At 40.8% G+C, this 14097-nt stretch overlaps 1 protein-coding gene across 3 annotated transcripts in view; it reads left to right on the forward strand.

The window, feature by feature from the left end:
* The window catches only part of LPIN1 (lipin 1), a 117588-nt gene that overhangs the window by 57571 nt on the left and 45920 nt on the right, over positions 1–14097 (forward strand). Inside the window, exon 1 of one of the 3 annotated variants that reach the window (XM_060787481.2) lies at positions 2658–2947. The exons of the other annotated variants lie outside the window; for them this stretch is intronic. The gene's annotated coding sequence lies outside the window, so the exon portion shown is untranslated. Of the gene's footprint in view, positions 1–2657; positions 2948–14097 lie in introns of those variants that run through there. 3 annotated transcript variants of the gene reach the window in all.

A 14097-nucleotide genomic window follows, 5' to 3' on the forward strand; every position in this document is an offset into this window, starting at 1 on the left:
AGCTTTTAAATGATAAACCAATTGAATATTTTGAAACCCCTTTATAGACTTTTTCAGCAATAAGATATTTAACAGTATAATAACACTATGTAACAAAATTTGAAAAAAATCTGTTCCTGGTTTGAAAGTGTTATTTCCTGTTTAATTGTGTGGTACTTACTTTGTAAGTAGTTGTTATACTCCAGAAACTTCATTTTTGTGGCTGCCACAAACTATGTTGAATTGGTTGAGACTCATGAGATATTCATTGAAAAACGATATGCGGGATGTAACGCAAAGAATGTTTTCTTTCTCCTGTATGTTTTTTTAAAAAAATATATTTTACCTGATGAAGAAGCCAATGCCTTTGTGCATTTGATCCATCAACAAAGATATTGCTGTTTTGTGAACTTTGAATTTTTAGTTGGATCTGTCATTGTGGAATAATACTTTTTATTGCGTTTCTCCACTGTAAAGTGAATGCAGTTTGACACCACTTCCATTTCTCACACTGCTTCTGGTGTGAGAGAACTGGCCGTCTGTAAGAACATTGCCCAGGAGATACCCGGATGTTTTACCATCTTGTGGCAGGTTTTTCTCATGTCCCTGCATGAGAAGCTGGAGCTGACAGATGGGAACTCACCCCTCCCAGGATTCGAACCTCCAATCTTTCGGTCAGCAGTCCTACTGTCACAAGGGTTTAACCCATTGTGCTACTGGGGTTTCCTAATTTCTATGGCTCAATGGTATGGAATCATAGGAGTTGTAGTTTGTTGTGGCTCTACCATACTTTGGCAGAGAAGGCTCAAGACCTTGCAAAACTTCAATGTCCACAGTTCCATAGCATTGAGCCAATGTGATGTTAACTGCATTCATTCTGCATTGTAAACAAACCCTAAGTTATATGGGTTTTTCTTCTTTTTTGTTGAATGTATATTTTACTCCAAGAATCAGATAGGATTGAGCTAAAAACAAATGGGAGGAGGAGGAAGAGGAGAAAATTCCATATTCTCTTTTGTTTATTCTGCTCTGGTGAGAATAACGTTGTGTCCGGTTCTGAACACCACAACTCAAGAGGGATATTGACAAGCAAGAAGGTATCCAGGGGACGGTGACCAAAATGATCCAAGGTCTGGAAGCCAAGTCTATGAGGAGCGACCGAGGGAACTGAGTATGTATAGTTTGGAGAAAAGAAGGCCTTGCAGCTTCAAAGCCTGGCTGCTCCCTTCTTGAGGGAATCCTTTTTTGGGAGGTGTTGGCTGGTCCTGATTGCTTCCTGTCTGGATTTCCCCTGTTTTCTGAGTGTGGAGAGCCATGTTTCAATATTTGAAGGGCTGTCACATTGAGGAGGGTTGAAGCTTGTTTTCTGAGACACTGCCAGATAATGTGGATTCTCTGCTTTGATAATCTAGATTATCTGCTTTGAACTGGATTATCTGAATCTATGCTGTCATATAATCCAGTTCAAAGCAATCTGGATTCTATATGGCAGTGGAGAAGGGGCCTAAGAAGAACTTCCTAACAGTAAGAGCTGTTCAACTGTGGAATATGCTGCCTCATAACATGACAGAGTCTCCTTCTCTGGAGGCTTTCAAACAGAGGCCACGATCCTGCGTGGTAGAATGGGGTTGGACTGGATTGTCCCAGGGGGGTCTCTTCAAATTATTTCATTCTAAGGAGGAGGAGGAGGAGGAGGAGGAAGGAGAAAAAGAAAAGGGAGAGGAAGAAAAAGTAGAGCACAATGAAGAAGAGGAGGATGATAGGAAGAGAAAGAAGAGTAAGAGAAGGAAGAGGAAAAAAGCTGAACGTAAGGAAGAGGATGAGGAAGAAGAGGAAGAGGAGAAGGAAGATGATGAAGAGGAACAGGAGGAGGTGGTGAAGGAAGAGAAAGAAAAAAAAGAAAGAAAACAAAAAAGAAGAGAAAGAAGAGAAAAAAGAAGAGGAGAAGGAAGAAAAAAGAAGAAAGAAAAGGAGAAAGAATAAGAAAAAGAGAAAGGGGAGATGGAAGAGAAAGAACAAGAAGAAAAGGAGAAAGGAGAAAACAAGAAGTAAGAGAAAGAACAAGATGAAAGAAAAGGAGAAAAGAGGAGGAGAAGAGAAAGAACAAGAAGAAAAAAGAAGAAGAGGAGGAGAAGGAAGAGAAAGAACAAGAAGAAAAAGAGAAGGAAGAGGGGAAGGAAGAGAAAGAAGATGAAAGAAAAGGAGATAGAAGAGAAGAAGGAAGAGAAAGAAGGGAAAGAAGAAGAAGAGAGAGAAGAAGAGGAGAAGTATGAGAAAGAAGAAAAAGAAGAAAAGGAGAAGGAAGAGAAAGCACAAGAAGAAAGAAAAGGAGAAAGAAGAAGAGGAAGAAGGAGGAGAAGGAAGAAGAAAGAAAAAGAAAGAGACAGAAAGGAAGGAAGGAAGAAGAGAAGGAGAAGGAAGAAGAAAGGAAGAAAAAGAAAGAGACTGAAAGGAAGGAAGGAAGAAAAGAAAGGAAGAAAAGGATGGAAGGAAAGGAAGGAAAAGAAGGAAAGAAGAAAAAAAGAAAAAAGGAAGGAAGGAAGGAAGGAATTTTCCCCGGTGGCTGAACCATGCCCGGATGCCTTGCCACCGTGTCGTTGCAGCGGTGTGTGTGGGCTGTCCCGATTTCCCCTTCCCCCTCCCTCCTGTCCATCACCCGAGGCCCCTCCCCCTGGGGGGCGGGCTCTGCTGCTGGTGTTGCTGATGTGGGATGCCTTGTCCCAACTCTCCCCGCAGAAGCGCTGTTTGCACACAAAAGCCAAGCGGGGCTCCGGCTGGGCAGCGCCTCGCCTCGGGCTGCCTGCCTGCCTGCGCTCTCTCTCGGTTGCCTCTCTTCTGTTGCCCCGGACCTGGAAAACCCCGGCCAAGCCAGAGCTGCTGACTGCTGTCATCCCATTCCCCCCCCCCCCCCATCCTCCTCCTCCTCCTTTGGAAGAGAGGCTGATGCTTCTCAGCCCAGCACCGACAGGTAGGCAAGGCATATGGGTGTATTGGGCAGGGATATTGGGCAGAGGAGGAAGCAGGGGAAAGAGGGATATGATGGGCTGCATTGGGCTTCCGAGGTGGGCAGCTGTCAAAATATTGTTATTGTAAGACAAGGTGCATTTCCTTCTTCTATCCATTTTGCCTAGCTTGCATGTTTACATCCCATGGCATTGTTTGTTTGCATCCCTTGCATCTCCTCTTCTCCCACTTGCTCTTTGCCATGCCATTAAATGGGCTCTTGATTAGCAAGCTGTATTGACTCAAGGCCCAGGATCTGACCCCAGGTTTTCTGTTTATCCCAGATTATCTGGCAGTATAAACTCATATAATCCAGTTTAAAAACTCGGATCAGATCCTGGGCTATAAGGCCTGTCTGGAAGGGTGCTGAGGATGCTTCCAGGATCTGATCCCAGGTTTTCTGTTTATCCCAGATTTTCTGGCAGTGTAGACTCGTATAATCCAGTTTAAAACCTGGGATCAAAACTTGGGCCTGTCTGGAAGGGCCCTGAGGATACTTCCACATAGTTCAATAGAATACTACATTATCTGTTTTGAACTGGGATATATAGCAGTGTGGACTCAGATAACGCAGTTCAAAGCATTATTGTGGGATTTTCTGCCTTGATCTTCCAGGTTATATGGCTGTGTGGATAGGCTCTAAATTGTCATTTTCCAGTGGGGGGTCTGTGATGGTGAGTGGAAACAGTTTAGGGCCTGATGTGGCTCCTAGGCCATAGCGGAGGCTCATTTCTGAGAAGAAAATGGTTAAATGTGTCATCTTGTCGTCATCAAGTCTGAGAGGCAGGCAGGCTGCCCTGGCTTTGTGGTTAGAGAGAGAGCTATGTGATCATTTTGAAGCATGAAATAATATGTTGGTGCTGTTATGTTTGCATTATGAAACACTCCTTTTTTCCTTCTCCCTCTGGATCTGTGCTAGAGGATAATTAATATCTCACACATATGTTTAATTTAGATATAGGGCCCTTCCACACAGCCCTATATCCCAGAATATCAAGGCAGAAAATCCTAGTGTGGACTCAAATAACCCAGTTCAAAGCAGATATTGTGGGATTTTCTGCCTTGATTTTCAAGGATATTGGGCTGTGTGGAAAGGCCAATAGAAAAAATTCAGAGAGAGAGAGAGCCCTTCCAGACAGGCCTTATATCCCAGGTTTTCTGTTTGTCCCAGGTTATCTAGCAGTGCAGACTCATATAATCCAGTTTAAAACCTGAGATCAGATATGGTAATTTGGAAGGGCCCTTAGGTCCCTTCTACACTACCATATAATCAAGATTATCAAATCAGATAATTCACTGCTTTGAACTGGATTATATGAGTCTACACTGCGCTATAATCCAGTTCAAAGCAGATAATCTGGATTTTAGATCACAGTGTAGAAGGGGCCTCATGTTGCATTTGTGGGCTTTGAATGTCTGCTACGTATCCAGGCCAATTTACATTTCTCATGTCTTTTATTTAGCTTAATAGGTGCCTATTAATATGCATGTTCTTTTTGCTGTTATTTCCATGATGGAAATAATTTTCAGCATTTCTAGACTAATGACGCCTAAAATATTTTTGGTTTCAATAGGGAGCAACCTTGAAAGGGATATGACTTTTAGGAAAGAGCTTAGATGTTGATGGATTTGCATTCTTTTTGTCTGTTACATAAAAAACAATAAAACTTAGGGCCCTTCCAGACAGGCCCAGGATCTGATCCCATGTTTTCTGCTTTAAACTGGTTTATATGAGTCCACACTGGCAGATAATATGGTATAAACAACTGAATAAAATCCCACATATGCTTTGAACTGAGATATATGGCAGCGTGGACTCAGATAACCCAGTTCAAAGCAGATATTGTGGGATTTTTGCCTTGATTTTCTGGAATATAGGTCTGTGTGGAAACGATGTAGCTTGAAAAGTTTATCTCTATTAGCAATCCATTTTTCTCAGCCCCCTTCTACACTGCCATACAAAATCCAGATGATCTGCTTTGATTGAACTGGATTATATGGCAGTATAGACTCAGATAATGCAGATCAAAATAGATAATGTGGATTATCTGCCTTGATAATCTGGATTATATGTCAGTGTAGTAGGGGGCTCAGAAAGAGAAAATAGTTCTCAGAGGAGAAATATTTGGAAATATTTCTACTTTGGTGGGTTTAGTCACCCTGGACGTTTCATCATATCTCATAATGGAATCGTGTATTGTTGTGTCGAAGGCTTTCATTGCCTGAATCAGTGTGTTTTTTGTGCTGTATGGCCATATTCCAGAAGCATTCTCTCCTGATATTTCTCCCACATCTATGGTAGGCATCCTCAGAGGTTCTGGAACATGGCCATACAGTCCGTAAAACTCACGGCAACCCAGAATTGTATATAGTTATTACAAATAAGATGTTAGTCCTAAACTTTCATTTCATAATGATCTGGTTATGAAAGTTTAAGTGTTAGACTAGGGCTTGGATTTAAATCCCAGCTCTGCCATAAAAACCCTTGTCATGAACTTAGAGAGGTCACACTGTCTCTTCCCCAGAGGAAGGCAAGGGCAAATCACTTGTAAACAATTGGGCTAAAAATATATATCCTGTGATAAGGTTGCTGTAATTCAGAAATGGCTTGAAGGCACAGAACAACTTATTTAATCTTAAAATTGAAATGGGAGCCTAGACATTATGATCTGAACACTTCTCTGCATTGTAAGGATTGTTCTGTTTCTTTGGGGCACTTATGCCTTATGCTGACGCAAAGGTTGGATATATGCTGCCATATAATCAAGTTTCTGAATCCAGGTTATCTGCTTTGAACTGGATTATATGAGTCTATACTTCCATGTAATCCAGTTCAAAGCAGATAATCTGGATTCAGAAATGAGATTATATGACAGTGTAGACTGGGCCAAAAATGAACCTATCATGGGGTTCCTATTAAAGCAGTGATTCCCAACCTGTGGTCTGTGGACCATCAGTGGTCTGCATGAACTAAAATATGGTCTGTGGCTCCACTGTTACTACACCTTTGCAACGAGAACGACTGATCTCGAGGCTTGGTTTTCTGTGGGCGATCAGATGGTGATTACTGGATGGCATACGTTCTGTATCAGAAACTAGAGCTGAGGTGGTCTATCCAATGAAGATTTCGGAATCAGCACCCCAAATAACCAAACCGAATCTAAAGTTGACCAAAAACTGATTCATAACCCTTTTGGGTCTAGGTTCCTGGTCATAACGGTCCTTGGTCAAATGGTCCCTGGTCAAAAAAAGGTTTGGAACTACTGTATTAAAGTAATTCCCATATTCTTAGTCTCAGAGGATTTTCATTTCTAAGCAGGGATTGAAACCCTGTTTTCCAGAGTCATAGTGCAATGCTCAAAACATTATGCAATGCTGGCAGAGGGATAGCAAGGCTCAAATCAATTAAAACAAGTTAAAAACTACTAGCAAGACTTGCTGAGAGTTTATATAGAGTACTAGTTCCAGGTTTTCAATTCTTCCTCAGTCGTAAATTTCACTGGATGATGTTTTATCTCATCCATCTTTCCTTCTGTCAGAAGTGGATGTTGGACCAGTATCATCAAAATTGTAGTTTGCATAATATGGCAGGAGAACCTTGAAGGGAGGCATGAGATTTATCCATACTAAATGAAATAAGAGATTTCAAAAAAATAAATAATAACTTGCTCTAAATTGTTCTAGATTCTTTACTTGATGAGAATGTCAAATTAAATAAATTACCCTGAGTATAGCAATGTTAGGTGTCAAATAAATATGTATTGATTGATTACAGCCTCAGGCCTAGGTTGAAAACACACAAGCACACATTAATAAATGAGGAAATGCACATTTCCTCACGTGGAGCATACTTGCCTTATACAGAAGCAGACACTTGTCCAAAATATGTTGTTCTAGGCACGAGTATGTCCTTGGCTCACTAGACATGGTTTTGTAATGATTTATATTTGACTTCTTTGATATCACTGTGGGAGGGTTGTTGGTTAAGATGGGAAGCTGACTGGCTGCTTTACATGATATTTGCAAAGACTTTTTTTGAAATCTGTGTGTAAATTTGCAAGTACAAAACCTGGGTGTGAATATTTATTGGTTCAGATGTTCTTGGATTTTGTTTATACATTTGTTTTTCATTGGACTGAAGGTGCATCCACACTGTAGAATTAATACAATTTGACATCATTTTGATTGCCATGGCTCAATGCTATGGAGTCCCAGGTGGCGCAGTGGGTTAAACCCTTGTGCTGATGGAAGACAAACAGGTTGGAGGTTCGAATTTGTCGGCTCCAGCTCCCCATGCGTGGACATGAGAGAAGTTTCCCATAAGGATGGCAAAACATCAAAACATCTGGGCAGTTTCTCAAGTCACTCCCGTCATGGAAAAAAAATGCTGTGGAGTCCTGGGAGTTGTAGTTTAACATGGTATTTAGCCTTCTCTGCCAAAGAATATTGGTGCTTCACTAGACTACAACTCCCTGGATTCCATAGGTTTGAGGGCCCTTCCACATAGCCATATAACGCAGAATATCAAGGGGGAAAAATCCCACAATATCTGCTTGGAACTGGAATATCTGAGTCCACACTGCCATATATTCCAGTTCAAAGTAGGTAATGTGATATTTTATTCAGCTGTGTGGAAGGGTCCTGAGGAATGGTTTCAAACTGTGTTAATTTTGCAGTGTAGATGCACCCTGAGATGGCATTCACAAAGTACAGCTTCTACAGACGTTCTGCCACAAAACTGGACTGTGCTTCTGCCTTCCACTCTAAATATATTTTTTCTTGTATTGTTTGGGAATAGAACAAGAACGTTATTTGTATGATTAAATGTGATAAAAAATACCTATAATGAAAATGACTTTTGGCAGCATTTGAGACTGTTGTTGGATACTGAGAATAGTAATAAGTCTAAGCGTGCCTATGCATGCCTTTACTTTATCACATTCAGTAAACAAACACCAAGTATTTGAACAAGGACATTCTTGTTTGATACATGCGTTGGCTTTACAAATGAGACAATTAGAATTCCGGGCTCTTTACCAAGATTTCAGCTACATCACTGAGCTGTTCTGCTGTAGAAACATTAAAAATAAAATTTGTGGCATACTGTCTTAGTGATAGAAAGGAAAGTTTAGATTAGGGGAGAAATTAATTTGTGGAGTCATTAACTCAGATTGCGGTTGGGGATTTCGAGCTGTGTTGTTGGAGACACTGTTCAGATTATTTTGAGAAAGGATCATATTTTATGTGGACTGATTTGTAAATTTATATAACGGAGATCCATGCTCATATATGTAGTATAAACTTAAGTATAAGTTGATTGCATGTATAAGTCAGGAACAGGTTTATGTTCGAAATGATGAATTTTGATATGACCCATGGATAAGTCATGGGTCATTCTGTCAACATACAAAAGTGCAAATGCCATCTCAGGATACCAGTCAACCCTGGCCGTTACTGCTGTTTTCCTGTCCAGGTGTTCAAAAAGGTCAGAAAGTGATGCTACGGTAGATAGACAAGAGTGTGGAGTGTCCATGGACCACCAGTGGTCCGCAAGAACTAAAATATGGTCCGCAGCCTGTTACTATACCGCTGCAATGAGAGCAACTGATCTCATGAAACTCTCTTATAGTTTCGAGGCTTATTAAACATAGTTTTCTGTGGGCGAGCAGATGGTGACTAATGGACGGCATACGTTCTGTATCAGAAACTGGAGCTGAGGTGGTCTATCCAATGAAGTTTTTTGAATCAGCACCCCAAATAACCAATCTGAATCTAAAGTTGACCAAGAACTGATTTGTAACCCTTTTGGTACTAATGTTGGAGAGTGGTCCCTGGTCAAAAAAAGGTTGGGAACTACTGGAATAGAGAAATGTGGTTCTTCTTTTAGGTTCTCCTGGGATGAACCAAGATCTCGCCTTTTACGATTCTATTCAGAGAAAGGGGTGGTTCCTTCTTAGATCAAAGTTAAGGTACAGTGCTCGCATTGACCAAAGATAAGCCAATCCAGGTTTTTTGGACCAGTTTTTTGACTAAAATTTCTGGATTTATACATGAGTATGTTCAGTAAGCTCTCAGATAACCAGTACTGGAGGTGAGGTTGAAGAGGAGACCGTTTGTCTCCTATTTCTCAGGTCTCTGCTGATTTTATATATCATCTCTTTAATCAATGCCGACAGCTCTTTTGTTCTTTGGGAAGAGCAACTGAAATATGGATTCGTTTTCATCGGGTGCATTATCTAAGCCGTAGTTGTATTTCTAAATTCCAGGGAGGCACACACCCTGTATTCCTTAACCATTAGAAAGAGAAATGGGCCACTTCCAGCATAGTACAGTTTTCTCTTGAGCTTTGATATATCCGTGGGAAAGGTCTAAGAATGGCTGTTATTCCCCTATGAGTATGACAAGTTGATAGGCCTTACCATGAGGAGCCCCCAGTGGTGCAGTGGGTTCAACCCTTGTGCTGGCAGGACAGAAGACCAACAGGTCGGTGGTCCAAATCCAGGGAGGAGCATGGATGAGCTCCCTCTGTCAGCTCCAGCTTCCCATGCGAGAAGCCTCCCATAAGGATGGTAAAACATCAAAACATCAGGGCATCCCCTGGGTAAGGTTCTTGCAGATGGCCAATTCTCTCACACCAGAAACGACTTGCAGTTTCTCAAGTCGCTCCTGACACTAAAAAACAAACAAACCCAAAACAAAACACACACACACACACACACACACAAAATGAAATGGATATAGTCTCTTCAAATTATAAAAACAGGGGAGTTCCAATACTTTTTTTCTTTGTATCTTGTAAATACAGAAACACCCTATTTGCTTTTAGTCACTAAATGGCTTTGCAATGGCAGTTCTTTTGTCTCTCGCATTGTCTGGAGGTTGTATAAGAGAAAAACCAAGTCGTTTCAATATGCAGACTTCTCTCTTACTGCTGCTGTTCTTATTTACTTCATTTTTATTCAGCACTTCCTGTTTAGCACAAGAGATAGCTAATACATTTGGCTTGCTAAACTGTGGTTTGTACTTCTTTTCAAAAGAGTTGTTGCAAACTATTTTGTTGTGTCAGAGATAATAATGGAAGATGATTTTGTGCTAATGTTACAATTTGAGGTGGCTTATGGTTTTTTACGCACATAATTTTCTACCATGTAACCTAATTTCTCTTCTCAGGTTCCTGCTACACTGTCATATAATCCAGATTATCAAAGAAGTTAATCCACATTATCTGCTTTGAACTGGATTATATGAGTCTATACTGTCATGTAATCCAGTTAAAATAGATAATCTGGATTCTATGGCAGTGTAGAAGAGGTGTCAGTCATCGGGTCTCTTCTAAATGTATTTTACATTATAAGAATATGTACACTGAAGTAGGGTACACCTTTTAAAATGTACTAATGAGGAAGGGTCTTGGGCTGATCTTAGGCCCTTCTACACTGCCATATAATCCAATTTGTATCAAAAAATCTGGATTTTATATAGCAGTGTAGAAGAGACCTTAATCATATGATCTGCCTGTGCCAGCAATAATAGTAACCACCTCTTCTCACTTCTGTAATTTTGCTTAGGCAGAGAAAATTGTATTTAAAAGCCTCATGTTAGACTAGAGACTTTTGCCTCTTCTACGCTGTCAGATAATCCAGGTTATCAAAACAGAAAAATCCACATTATCTGCTTTGAACGGGATTATATGGCAGCATAGAAAGGGCCTATGAAGGAAATACATAATTGAATTAGAGTACAAGGCAGGGGAAGAGGCGTGAGACCAGAGGACAATTGGTAAACCATTATTTGACATGTCATCTGAGTTGAATCCGTTCCATAAATTCTCGTTTTCTGTCACATAATGTGTAGGTAGATTATTAAATTTTTAAGATTTGTAAGTACTGATGCATTAAGGAGGGAGTAGAGCTGAATCTAGTTACCTTTAGTTTAAAAGTTCATATGACAGGTTATGGGAAAGATTTATACAAGGGCACAGAGGCGAGCTCAGAAATCTTGTTTTTGGGGACTACAACTCACAGTATCCTCTGAGGTGCCTTTTTGAACTATGGCTTCAAGAGTCACTGTCTGTAGACTGTTGTGGGAAAATGGTTTTACGTGGTACAAAGTTGTTTCAAAACTACGTGCCTCATGTCCAGCCCACATAGTCTTTGAGATGATTGGATGGCATCTTTGAAGGACCGCCCTTTCCGAGAGGAGCCCGCCCACTCGCTGAACGTTTCTTAAAAGGCCTTGCTCTGTGTCCAGTTTAGGAGAGATTTGCATGGTTGTAATGCGTGACCTAAGCTATCTGGTTGCAGCACCCAAGTTATGGAACAACTTTTCTCAGGAACCTTGGTTGGCGTCCTCCTCCTTAGCCTTTCAGCATCTGGTAAAGACATCTGTATTTTGCTAAACCTTTTGTCTTGAATTCACTCTATAGTTAATCCTGTAACTATAGCCAATTCTTTGTTTTTTTTAATTATGTTTAGGTCCCTTTGAGGTCCATTTGGAGGCTGAAATGGTGGTGTAACTATCATCTTGTATATCATAAACCTTGCTCAACATTTCCTGATGATAGATTTAGTTTCTCAATATTTTACATTAACCTTTTTTTCTTTTAAAACTGAGAAAATAGTGAACCAACAACTGGATTATTGAGAGCCAGTGTGGTGTAGTGGTTTCAGTGTTGATAATCTGGGTTTAGGAGCCCCAGTAACACAATGGGTTTAACCCTTGTGCCGGCAGGACTGCTGACCAACAGGTCGGCGGTTCGAATCTGGGGAGTGGGGTGAGCTCCAGCCTGTCAGCTCCAGCTTCCCGTGCGGGGACATGAGAGAAGCCTCCCACAGGATGGTAAAACATCCAGGCCTGGGCAATGTCCTTGCAGATGGCCAATTCTCTCATACCAGAGGCAACTTGCAGTTTCTCAAGTTGCTCCTGACACAAAAAAAAACAAAAAACAAACAGCAACGTGGGTTTGAATCCTTATTCAGCCCATGAATACCTACTAGATGACTTTATGCATCTGAGGCTAGATCTATGCTGCCATATAATCCATATATTATGGAGCCCTTGGTGGCGTAGCAGGTTAAAGCGCTGAGCCTGCTGAGCTTGTTGACCGAAAGGTCACAGGTTTGAATTTGGGGAACGGCGTGAGCTTCCGTTGTCGGTCCCAGCTTCTGCCAACCTAGCAGTTCGAAAACATGCAAATGAGTAGAGTAGATCAATAGGTACTGCTCCGGCGGGAAGGTAAAGGCGCTCCATGCAGTCATGCTGGCCACATGACCTTGGAGGTGTATATGGACAACGTCGGCTCTTTGGCTTAGAAATGGAGATGAGCAGCACACTCCAGAGTTGGACACGACTGGACTACATGTCAGGGGAAAACCTTTACCTAATCCAGATTATCAAAGGAAATAACCCACATTATCTGATTGGAACTGGATTATATGAGTCTATATTGCCATATAATCCAGTTGAATTTGAAAGCAGATAATCTGGATTTTATATGGCAGTGTAGAAGGGGCCTCAGTGGGATAAATGAAAGCAAATAGTCACTTTCTCAATATTGTTCCCAAGCATTCGAGGCTGCTGTGACCTGACTTGAAATGTCTCAAGAGCCTATTTCATTCATTGCTTTTAGTGTTTACAAATCTCTATAGGTTATGTTTCAGTCATAATTCCTTTTCCACTTTAAATTTTGAACCATGTGGGTGAAGCAATGCAATTACTATAATGGTTTCTGTTTGCAGCACTGAAACATTATTTTGAAAATGCTGATCCTGGGACCTATCAGAATGAGTACCTCCCCTTAAATTGAAGAAACTTTCTGCGTTCTTGATTGATTGGTACTTTCTTTCCCTGGCAAAGGAAAGCATATGTGGGAAATACCATTCAGGAAGCTTGTAAAAGATTTCCTGTTTAATAATGCAAACGGCATTGATTGTGTGGAAAGAAAACCCCAGAAAAGATGGCAGCGGACACGTTACTACACACAGTCAAGGCATCCTGTTTCCTTGCTCATCCATTCTGCTATGCATTCTTTGTGAGCACAGCTATAGCCATTGGTACTTTTTCTTCTTTATCTCAGGCCTCTTCTACATTGCCATATAATCAGATTATCAAAACAGAAAATCCACATTATCTGCTTTGAACTGGATTATATGAGTATACAGTGATATATTCAAAGCAGATAATCTGGATTATGTATGGCAGTGTAGAAGGAGCCTTAGGGCCCTTCCACACAGCCATATAACGCAGAATATCAAGGCAGATGATCCACAATATTTGCTTTGAACTGGGTTATCTGAGTCCACACTGCCATATAACTCAGTTCAATGTGGATTTTATACAGCTGTGTGGAAGGGGCCACAGAGAAATACATATCATCCTTGGCCAGTCCATGAAGAGGATTTGGAGGTCATTAAAGAGATTGGGTTCCAGCCAATTTGCTTTGTTTTATACTGTTCCTGGGTTAATTGTGCCTTGGATTTGTAGTCTTGCTGTTTACCCCTTTTGTTACTGCCACAAAGAGTAAAAGAAATGGGTTACAGGAATGTTCTTCTGAGAAATTGCCTCAAATGTTCCTGCTTGATTTTATACAACCACTATGTTTAGTGGTAGTTAGTGGCCTCCATGACATGGAAGGCATCAGCTCCCATTGTTGCTTATTGCCAACTAGATGATTTTGACGTTTTAAAGCAACTATGGATGAGAGACCTCCAAGGTCCCATCCACACTGCCATATAATGCTGTTTGAACTGCCTTAAATGGTCATCATAGGCTGCCCTATATCCCAGGATCCGATCCCAGATTATCTGCTTTGAACTGGATTATATAGCAGTAGACTCATATAATCCAGTTCCAAATAGATCATCTAGACTGCTATCTAACCCAGATTACACTATGTAACACTTTTTTTTGTTCCTTGGTTATAAATGCTATTTCCTAAATGGTTCTATCATAAAAGCATGAAAAAAAGTTTATTAAACTGCAAAAAGTTTGTTTTTGCAGGACATCCCATGGCACATTTTGCTATAGTTTTTCAATGAATATCTGATAACCAATCTCAACCAATTCAACATAGTTTGTGGCAGCCACAAAAACAAAGTGCCTGCAGTATAACAACTA

Source organism: Anolis sagrei, chromosome 1 (genome assembly GCF_037176765.1).
Source record: "Anolis sagrei isolate rAnoSag1 chromosome 1, rAnoSag1.mat, whole genome shotgun sequence".
NCBI classification, from domain to species: domain Eukaryota; kingdom Metazoa; phylum Chordata; class Lepidosauria; order Squamata; family Dactyloidae; genus Anolis; species Anolis sagrei.